Source organism: Sitophilus oryzae, unplaced genomic scaffold (assembly GCF_002938485.1).
Source record: "Sitophilus oryzae breed Bouriz unplaced genomic scaffold, Soryzae_2.0 scaffold_1177_pilon_pilon, whole genome shotgun sequence".
Lineage (NCBI taxonomy): Eukaryota > Metazoa > Arthropoda > Insecta > Coleoptera > Curculionidae > Sitophilus > Sitophilus oryzae.
This window is the reverse complement of record NW_022145812.1, coordinates 1229035-1240311: the sequence shown is the minus strand read 5'-3', so window position 1 is coordinate 1240311 and position 11277 is coordinate 1229035. Positions and strand designations below refer to the sequence as shown.

General features: G+C 31.6%; 1 long non-coding RNA gene across 1 annotated transcript; it reads left to right on the top strand.

Moving 5' to 3' along the window:
- The first annotated feature begins 657 nt into the window (after window positions 1-657).
- Window positions 658-10967, top strand: LOC115889357. Its single transcript, XR_004051434.1, has 3 exons — window positions 658-788; window positions 2595-2765; window positions 10950-10967. It is a non-coding gene; the product is annotated as an uncharacterized LOC115889357 (long non-coding RNA).
- Window positions 10968-11277: the final 310 nt, after the last annotated feature.

Below are 11277 nucleotides of genomic sequence, written 5' to 3'. Positions count from 1 at the left end.
ATGTAAATGGAAATTAAGAAAAGATTTTACCAAAACAAGAGTTTCTAATAAGATCGAACCCGAATCTCCGAAAGCATAGAGAACACGTTACCGAATTTTGTGAGAACTATATAGTTTTTCGATCCCGGTTAATATTCGTCCTAAGAAAAACTAGTTCATCCTAAAATCGGGTTTGCCCGGTAACATACATGAATATAATAGAGTTGGGACATGCTAAAAATTTTAATTTCCATTTCCAATAGGTATGGAATATTGAAATATCACCAGAATAACCCCGAATATGGTTAATACTTTTTAAATTAGATTAGCCAAACATCACCTACCAAATTATATGCTTTTCGTAATAAGAAAATACTAATAACTAATAAAACTGTGTAATTTCCCAATATAGGTAGATATTGAACAGCGGCATAGCTAATTGAAAACGAGAAACGATAATAAAAATTGTAAAAACATACCTATATAGTTTACCACCAATGTATAAGAAATAATGCATATTAAAATGGAGTCCCCCTAACCTCAAACCAATGTCATCAAATAATGTAGGATTATTGCTAAAATTACCTTGAAATTTTGGGATCAAATCCGTCATCTCCCATGCCTGAAGAAGGTCCTCCATTTTAACATATCACAAGCACAAACCATAACAAAAAAAACTTTATATAAAATACCCGGTCTTTATATAAAGTCTCCTATCGCAGAGGAGAAACAGAAACCAAATGAAGATAGGAATGAGGAATACACTGTTGCGTTGTTGCTGTTGGGGATGGTCACTTAACCGATTTCAAGTAAAAGTTTTAAAATGTTAAGAATACCTACTTATTATTATATAAAAGCATTTATACTTCATTTAATAATAGTTTCTTCGTTGCTAGAGGATTTATTCACTTGATAGTAATTTAAGTTTTTCTTAAATATAAGTCATTTTATTCTTTTTTTAGATTGAAAATTACTTAAAGTGACTATAACTATATTTAAAAAGCAAGTGTAAAAGTAAAATAGTTCCAAATATTTGTTGTACTCATGGAAAGAATACTATTCTTAAAGAAAGTATAAAATTTTAAGTGTATGATTGTTCTTGAATATAGAAATTATTTTTTTCCGTGTGAGGGGGACAACTTTTGCCATAAAAATGGTTGCAAAATCTTCAACCCTCTAAGCGGAGGTGTCATCCCCCAACGTTTTTCAAATGGGAAGGTGGGTCAAGTGGTACCGCAATGAAAAGGGCTTTTTATTCTCTATACTTTCCCGCTTCGTTTTTGAAAATCGGTCGTCATTGAGAAAATATGAAGGATTGAAATTTGAAAAGTCTATTTAAACATTTATAGTAAATGATAAGGATAAATTTCTTCGACCAATTTGCTTTTTTTTCTTATTATTTCTAGATGTTTACGCATTCTTTCACTTGCCACAAGGTTGAACGATCAGGTGCGGCAGTTACTAGATAGCTGTTCTGTGACTTGTGCGTTGAAGTTCTTATTATCTCAATATCGTTATACTTTTTAACAATTATGGTGTACTCACTTGCAGAAAAAGTGGAAATAATCGAACTTTATTTTAAAAATATGAATGTAGCAATCGGGTTCCGCAGATATTCAATGAATGCCATCCTGAAAAACACCTTTATGGCAAAATTGTTAGCGAGTTAGTAGCAAAATTTCGCGAAACTAGTTCCGTTATGAATAAAAAGAGGCAGAGGGAAAACCCTGTAGTAAATGAAGCTATGGAGGTATTCGTATTGGGCCAAGTTGCCATGGATAGTACGCTGAGAACAAGAAAATTAGCCAATGCAAAATTAGCCGGTGTGAATCGTACCAGTGTCCAAAGGATATTAAAAAAACACAAGTTCCACCCGTACAAAATTCAATTGGTACAAGAACTCAACGAAGACGATTTTGATCGTCGCTTGCAATTTTGTGAAACTGTGAGTGAACGAGTGGCGAATGATAATAATTTCCTATTTAATGTGTGTTTTTCGGATGAGTGTACTTTCTTTTTGAACGGTGTAGTTAATCGGCATAACTGTCGGTACTGGGCTGAGGGGTTTTTCACGAGGTGCACACACAAAACCCTCAGAAATTGAACGTGTGGGCTGGTATTTTTGGAAATTCTATTTTGGGTCAGTATCAAATTGGTCGAAGGAATTTATCCTTATCATTTACTCTGATAAATGTTTAAATAAACTTTTCAAATTTCAATCCTTCATATTTTCTCAGTGACTCGACCGATTTTCAAAAACGAAGCGGGAAAGTATAGAGAATAAAAAGCCCTTTTCAGTGCGGTACCCCTTGACCCCCCTTCCCATTTGAAAAAAGTTGGGGGATGACACCCCCGCTTAGAGGGGATTTTGCAATCATTTTTGGGGCAAAAGTTGTCCCCCTCACAAACAAAATTGACGTGTTTTTGGATTTTTTGAAAAAAAAAAATTCCTGGCCGTTATGCCTCGCGGAACGTTTTCGATGGGCCACCCTGTATACATTTTTTACCCAAGTAAGATAGGTATTCCTTGAGTAAAGTATTGAACTTTATCGTAATTAAGTTCGATATGCCTAATATTTCATAATTCATAATTCAATTAAAAATATATATTTTAGGTGAAAAACATCGAAATTTGGCTAAAATTCCGATTCACTAATCGACTTGGCATGCCTAGAAACCACCAAATACAACATTTATACATTAAGAGGTACCTATTGAAGATATTTAAGTTATACGGTTTCCCTTTCCAACCAGTATATCGATGGCAGTATCTTATAAAATGCACGGTAAGGTTATTATTTTTTAAAGAAATTCGAGTAAAAATCTTAAAATGGAAACCCGATATGCTGTTTTTTTGAAATACAAGTTTACCCTCCGCGCATATATACGAATTTAATTCAGAATATAAACTTTCACAAAAAAAGTCTGTAAATAAATAACTGATATCCTATTTTTATTTAAAAATATCGTTATAGCACAAATAGTTGTTTTTAAATAAACATTTGACATTTGGATTAACCGCTCCTGTTATTTGTTGGACCGCCAATCGTTTTTGTCCCTGTAGGTAAGCTAGATAAGTGGCTGCTCAATTACAAGTATAACTCAAGACTCCCTCCATAACTTGTGGCGTAGAGCTATTAGCACCAAATTTAACGCCTCTATCGTTCCTTTGCACTAGTGCCTTGTTCCTGGCGCCAATAATCTGTCGGTATTTCTCGTTAATCCATTTCCAATTAAAGTTCTGTGTGTTTTAGCAGTCGTTCCGTAAGGAAGATATATCATACCAATTATAAGGGTTAATTTCGTTTTTCAAATTCTCTGACTTTATTTAAACAGGATAGCGACGGCTATAGTAGAATTTCGATGTACTATGTCTTTGGTTCTGGACATGGGACCTATACCAAATTTTAGTGAGTTAATATAGGATTTACCAGAAAAAAATATGTATTATTAAAAATACGACTTGTTTTTTTTTTCTTTTACGATTGTCGCGTGTGCACCACCAACGTTTTTATAAAATATAAAATTAATCTTGTTTTTATTTTTTGTATAAATATTGTTACATTTTATCTAGAAATGTTGAATATAGTCAATAAAATCTTAACCGCTATGAAAACATACTGTTATTATTGCTTTTAATTAGTCTGGAAATTAACCCTCAACGGCTATATTGAATAATTTCCCTTCAATATAGAAAATAAAATGTTTTCGTATCTTTCTATGTTTTTATGAGCTTACATGTGTGTGTGTGTGTGAGTGGATTATAAATATATACACCTAATAGAAACAATTATAAATTGGCAATCAAACTTTCTTTGAAAAATTACGTGGTAAACATAAAAAGGTAATCTATTTATACATTTTCATCCTCGCAGCAGTATAAAAATATTTTTCTAAAACACTGCAGTACAGATATAGGTACTGGGTTTTTATTTTCATGAAATCATTGCCATCTGTGGTTTCCATTAAGAAAAACATATGTTTGTGTCATATGTCAAAAATGACCAGCTTTAGAAAAAAAAAGCAGAACACAGTCTCATTAGGGATGTGATTATCTACAACTTTATCTGAAAGCTTTTTTAACATTGAAAATGTTTCTGTTATCCTATATAAGGGAGCCCAAATCGAATTAAAATGCTACATTTGCCACACCATGACGTCATATATACAAGGGTATAGGAAATCTCGGCGCAGCGGCGGCAGTCGGCCAGCGCGCGCAAAAACCATTACATCACTAATTGTTTATTGATATATCTTTATTAGTTTAAAAGCAAAAAATATGGGGTTTGCTTTGATACCCTATCAAGACATAAGCGAAACTTTTAAATTGTTTCTTTTTTTCATTTAGGCTTTCGTTTTTCGTTAAATGAAAGTTATATTAAAAAAAATCTATTTTTAAACCAAATTTTCGCATGATTGAAATGATTATTCATGTTTAAAGTTTTTTTTGGTCATAAGCGCTAATGGAAATGCTTTTTCGTAAATAATTATAAAAAATTACTCCCTACGAAGACTTTATTGTGTACTGGATGAAAAAATAAGTATTTGTTTTCTCTATACGGTGGTATTAATATATCGATTTTTGATGATAGTGCCTTTTACCCGGTCTAATTTTGTACTACTTTCGGAATAAGGGTCCCCATATCATGTACTGTACTTCCATCCCTGAAAAATTCAGCTTGTGACACCGAAGTGAGAGGTAACGTCAAAATAAGCTTTAATCTACCTAGATCATAGGTAACTGTAATTAACTGCATATTCTACCTAGACAGTAGCTGAACTAGCTGACAGTAGTAATTAATTTGTTATCCGATAAGTAGTTGTCATTATATAAGTTTAATCATCTTATACCTCCTATAACGGTAGGTTTTAGATTTTTCCTGATTGGTTTATTAAACAAAAATATACTGGGCATATAAATGTCTGTTACAGGTTAATTCGTTAAAGAAATATGTTACGCACATATTATTTTAATAATAATAGTATAATAGTAATGGCTATATTATGTTATAACACATACATATGTATTGAATGTACTTATTTTAACCAATGCATTGTTTTGTTTTTAGTCTCACAAATAAGAAATGTTTTATAGTTTTTATTATAGAAAACAGTGATTATACAATTTATTTACACCCCTTACACTGTTTTCTGTAAGGGGTGTAACCAGGAGTATATTTCGTAACCTCTTACGATATAAGAGGGCCCCCACAAAGTGTTTTATTACTTAATGCTTAAAATTTAATAATATATTTGTACATAAAATAAAATAGACTAGAAGTACAAGATTTTAAGTACAGTACAAGACAAGTACAGTACAAGATTTTTTTTCTAATTATTTTAGTGTATTTTTAGTCACCTAATTATAAAGGAGAGATATCCAACCATTGCATTATTTTACTCACAAATAAATGTTTTATGGTTTTTATTATAAAACAACGATTAATTTATTATACACCCCTTAACCCAAACACTCCAAGGAGGATATTTCGTGACCCCTTATTTAAAGTGGACAAGCTTTATAAGTCAATGTTTTAATTACCCAGCGTGTTTAATAAAAATCTAATGTAATTTTTCATAGAAATGATCTGACGTAAAAAGCAAATTTTATCAAAAAACTTTTTGATTATCTACAAGGAGTAAACCGCTGACAAATGTCTGTATACTAATGCTAAAGTAATGCCAAATATACAAATTAAATACCAAAATTTCTCATATAATGCCCCACTAATGCCAAGCTGATTCCAATATAATACCACTAATACTACGAATAATATGTAACACATTTGTTTCACGCATTAACCTGTAACAATACTGGTAGGTACGTGTACAGATTTTTTTCTAGGTAACTTAAAAGTCGTTAAAAAGTCTAATTATATTTAAAGAAGACATAATTCCAACAAATTACATTATAAGGCCAATAATGCACAAGTAATACCATTAAAATTTTAGCGTTTTTAACTTGTGTAACATATTTCTTTAACGAATTAACCTGTAACAATATTGGTAGGTACGCGCACAGATTTTTTCGCTAAATAACTTATTAAGTCGTTAAACAGGCCTATAAAAGCTATAACAACATAGGTAACTAATATTTATAATTTAATTCGAGTTTTAATCTCAAATAATAAATGTTTTTACTGGTGTATTTCTGAAGTGTTCATTATTAAAAGTAGATATTCTTCAAGTTATGCGAAGTAATAAGTAATGTTTCCGGTGAGACCGCGTATATGTCACCGGTTTTCTGGTTAGTATAAAAACTTTTTCTATAGAAAGAGTTTTTTCTATATTTTCCTTTCAAAATAAGACTAATTTCTTATCATTCTTTTAAATATTACAGTGTTTCTTTTTCCTAAAATGTTATACTTAATTTTCGCTTAAAATTAAATAATCACAAATGGAGGAAAGTATACGTTATTGAATAAAGTTTATACAAATCACTTTACCATAACAAAAATGTAAAAACATGTCATGGCGGAAGATATTCAGGTGGCATTTCACACATTTATCTATTAAAATCGAGATTAAAATAATAAACTTGCGTAACATGTTATACACGAGATAGAAAATTTCAGAATCGATTAATACGCAATACGCTAAGCAGTCAACTTATTCCTATGCGCGGATGAGCGTCTTCAAGACTCTTCCTTCGGCCAGGGTCACGACGCCGCCGAAGAGGAATCTCATCAATCCTACGTTTGGCTAAACAGGCTGGACACGGTGGAGTACGATATTGGCCAGTCTGAATATTTATAAAAATTTGCAAAGTAAAATATGTTGGAAAAATAATTATTCCATACATATATAAAAGCTCAAAGGGTTTTTTTGTTGCATCCATCCCGCCGAAACCACTTTTCCAATCTTGATAATTCTTTTTTTAAATGAAAGGTATATATGTGTAGATTTGTTATGAAGTATTCTTATAGTGCTTAATGGCTATTTCTTTGTGTAAAACGACTAAATACTAAAACATACCTGAAAAACACCTACACACAATACCTCCAGAAATAAATTATTTGTCATTGTCAGTGGTGTGTCAGTTAGATTATATATTACGTTTTTAGATATTTTAGAGTGAGTTCATCCCGCCAGCTTTACATACATAAATATTAGCACAAAGGTTCGTTTAAACGACATTAGTGAATTAGCTACACAAAGCGATTTTAGAAAATTCATTCTCTTAGAGAGTAAAATTATCTCGGAACAGTTTGTTGTATGAAAATTCCTTACTATTTGGTCTAGAAGAATGAAATCCTACAAAAAGAATTAGAAGAAATTTTTGAAATTCATCAACCAAATAGGTAAAGTTAGTAAAAATTTATATAAAACTTGGTGACCTCTGGATTATACACATAAAAATTGGCACAAAGGTAAAGCGAATTTATGATATTTATACCCTTAGGGTGTAGAATAGGGAATTAAAGTTTGCTGTACGAAAATGCAATATTATAACATTATAAACCAGACAGTATAAAATTTTATACAAGGGTTTATTTAGTGACATCATAACGAAATATATCTTCCTCAATTATCCTTCAAAGAATAAAAAATAACCTATAAAGAGAGTATCAGTGCTCTTAATAAATAAAAAAAAGATGAAAAATAAAAAACATCTATGCTCACTAGCTCTCTATAAAGAAGTAAAAAATCATTTAAATCAATGCATGAATGATTCGAGGTGTAACGCAAACGTAGTCGCGAGAAAAAGCTAGTAATTTATTAAATTATTTTATTTAACTCATTAATTTTCATTGAAAAGGATTTTTTGTAATTCGCCACTATATTATTCATCATTTTTAATGCCCCCCCGGTTGCATCTTTGTAAAGGACTGTGAATTTTTTCTAAAATAGATTGTAATGGAATTAGAACTCATTTTTAAAATAGCCAAAATGTTTTTTTTTTCAAAATATCTAGGAAGCCATAATTTTTTTCAAAAATCTAAAAGACACATATGTTTGTCTTTGCAAAAACTGCAATTATTTCCCATTTGACCGACTCTCTAGCTCCAGTACTTTCCAAGATACCCATAGAGAACATCGTAGAAAACTCACCCTGTATATATAGGCAGATGTTTAATAAAATCCATAGGTACTAACAGGACACTGTCTCCTCAATGAACATCTTAGTAGAGTCTAAAATAGAAACGACGAATGCTAATTCTCTGTGGAAAATAGGGAAACGCCAGAACACTCTTCATCACTGAGTGCGCCGAGACGACAACTACGCGTGCCATAAACTTTGGTATAGTAACACAATAGAATCTATAAGGTCGCGGTGACTAACTTCCCTTCTCACATATAATCTGCAATCTACAACATTCGATCTCTATTCTATCTCATTTGTTATATTATCGTTACAGGTTGGTTTTGATTACGTGCTCGAAATATTCGAGCCAAATGAGATAAACGACATTCATATGAGTATAATTTATCCTTAATAATAATATAAGTTTGGGATACCTACGGACATATATGGGATCCGCCATCTTGAGTTTTGCCAATTCCGAGGTCAAACTCGCGATCAATGGCTCATTTGAATTCAGATTCGCAATCAGCCACTCAAGAGACTCACATAATATATCCTGATTTTATTCGTATCCGTGTTTTCTTTTAAATTCGCGTCGGCCATATTTGATCAGCTATTTTTAATTTTGCGAATCCGACGTCAGATTCATGATCAGCGACGCATAAAAATACATATGCCGGTTTTGGTCAAAATCCTTGCGACTTTTGAAATTCGCATCGGCCATATTGGATCCGCCGTTTAGAATTCTACCAATGCGACGTCAGATTCATGATCAGCGACCCAAAAAAACCTTCCTATACCGGTTTTGGTTAAGATCCGTGCTATTCTCGACAATCATAACTTGTGGTAGATTTTTTGAGATTAGAAAAAATATGAGACATCATGCTAGTTCAATTTTGATGAGTGTTCAAATATGGTATGCCCTTCGTGTACATCTGTTTCATTGAGATGGTGTATACATACTTTTTTCATATTAAAATTTATTACCTAAGACACAAAATATACAATAAACGCAATAATAAAATTAGCAGGGGCGGCTTGTCCTATGAGGCAGGTGAGGCAGTGCCTCACCAATAAATTTGAAAAATTACACGTATTAATCGATACATCTTTAATCACAATTTTATATTTTTTCCTATTTGCATCAATAATAATTGTATTTTTCATCCGTTATTCTACAATAAATTACCTACATCTTAAATTACGATATCTTATTTTATCCTAGATACCTCGCCATACAGGATTGGTAACTTGATATCTAGGCATATGAATTACATGTATTGGAATGAAACGGCTATAAAAAGTATAAGCTTAAACAGAGATGGACAACAATTTCCCCGTTTCCACTTCCACTACGACTATCGAGTTAGACAAACTCCAATAAGACAACAAATTTTGGAAATAGGACCGTCTCCGCGCCTCATCCCACCCACCTGCCCTTTATCGCTATTAATATTATTCTTCTCTCCGCGCCTACGCGTCGCGCCAGCGTGTCAGTCCATTAGAGTTGCCAGGTCTACCTCTTTCGTCTGTAAGCTACCGATCTACCGATTTAAACAAAATCTAGAAAAACTACTAAAAATTAAGCAACTATCGCGTCATCAACCGTATATTCTGATATTCGTAAACAATATTGTTTATTATATTTTGTTTAGAAATTATAGGTCATCGTTCTGTCCGGTCGCAGAATTACGAAGACATTCTCAAAAATTCTTATTATCCCAGATTATGTGCTGTATTGCCAGCATTTCCGAAGATGATATATTTAGAAAATATTTTGTCTCATTCATTTACTAAAGTTGAACCTGCATTTCTCCCCCTAATGATTAATGTTACAATACTAATTATGCCCCTCGTTTTTGTCACTTTTATGATATTTTTTAATCATTAAAAGCAATAATTGTGATAAAATTAAATAAAGTTAGAGGTAAAATCGTTTTTTGTGTCTCCTGAAAAATTTGTAGGAATGGAGTTACGCACTAAGCCGATTAAGCCGACGAGATATGAGTTAACGAACTTTGTACAAAGGTAAAAAGTGACTGATACCCCTACTTATTAGTTTTAAATGCTTTTATTAATATATTAATATTATTTAAGTTAATAAGATTTTTTGATATTAAATCATATTATAACTAGCTATTTCTAATTCTTGTTATATTTGTTTTGTTTGTATTTTATTTGCGTGTTCAATTTTAGGAACACAGAAATGCTAATTTTGTACCTAAATATTATATTTTATTTTGCTTGTGCAGTTTATTCTACTTTTAATTTTGATTGATCATTTTATATATCGATATTTATTAATTTTTATTAACAATACATTTTTATTAACAATTTCTTTTGAAAGTCGTGAAAAATTATCTAATTAATTTAATTAATAAGGCTTTTGATTTATAAATAAAAGATAATCAAATAGCAAAGAAATAAATTTACTGTCTAACAAATCTGGCAACCCTGTTCTGCCACTCATTACTAATTTTTTTTTCCGTAATTTTTTCTTTTGTCGAAGTTCCACCGCCGACGCGAAGCAGACGCTTGTGGTCCCGCCCTCTATCTCAGAAGCGATCTTTTCACTCACACTCATCGTGTCACTTCTTCTAATCAGTGGAAGGGAAAACAGAGTTATCTCTCTTTGTTACACTGCAGAGTAGACTGCAGCCGTGTCATCTTTTTTTATCGCATTGAGAATCTCCTATTGCTAACATTAGCTTTGCCAAACGGGTATACATACTTAAGCATTAATGTATTAATAAGTTAAATTCACTCCAGGTTTTTACCACTTTTTAAAAAATGAAAATTTTCAAATATGAATTATCATGGAAATCCCGCATATATAGTGCTTCAAATAAATCAATAGTGTGATGTATGCTGAATTTTATGCTGAACCCAATTTTGTACAGAAAAATGGTAATTTGACTCCAATTTTAAAGAAATTTTTTTTTAGGATATGCACCTTTTTTATGTAGAAGTTTTTTTTCATACATTTGTCAACTACGACGATATTGGACTTCCTCGCACTAATGGCCGCCCTATATACATACTTATAAAAATTCTCTTCTAATGTGCCTCACCATCTTCCAGTGCTACGAACCTCCCCTGAAAATTAGTGTATCAAAATTACTTACACAATATTAATTGAAATCACTAATTATCCGTTTTTTTATGTATACTATAATTATATCATTATTAGTTTTTTATATATTTTTTAACAGATTTTTATACAGTTCTAACAGTATGTATGAGTATTTGTATCTTAAAATATGAATTGTACC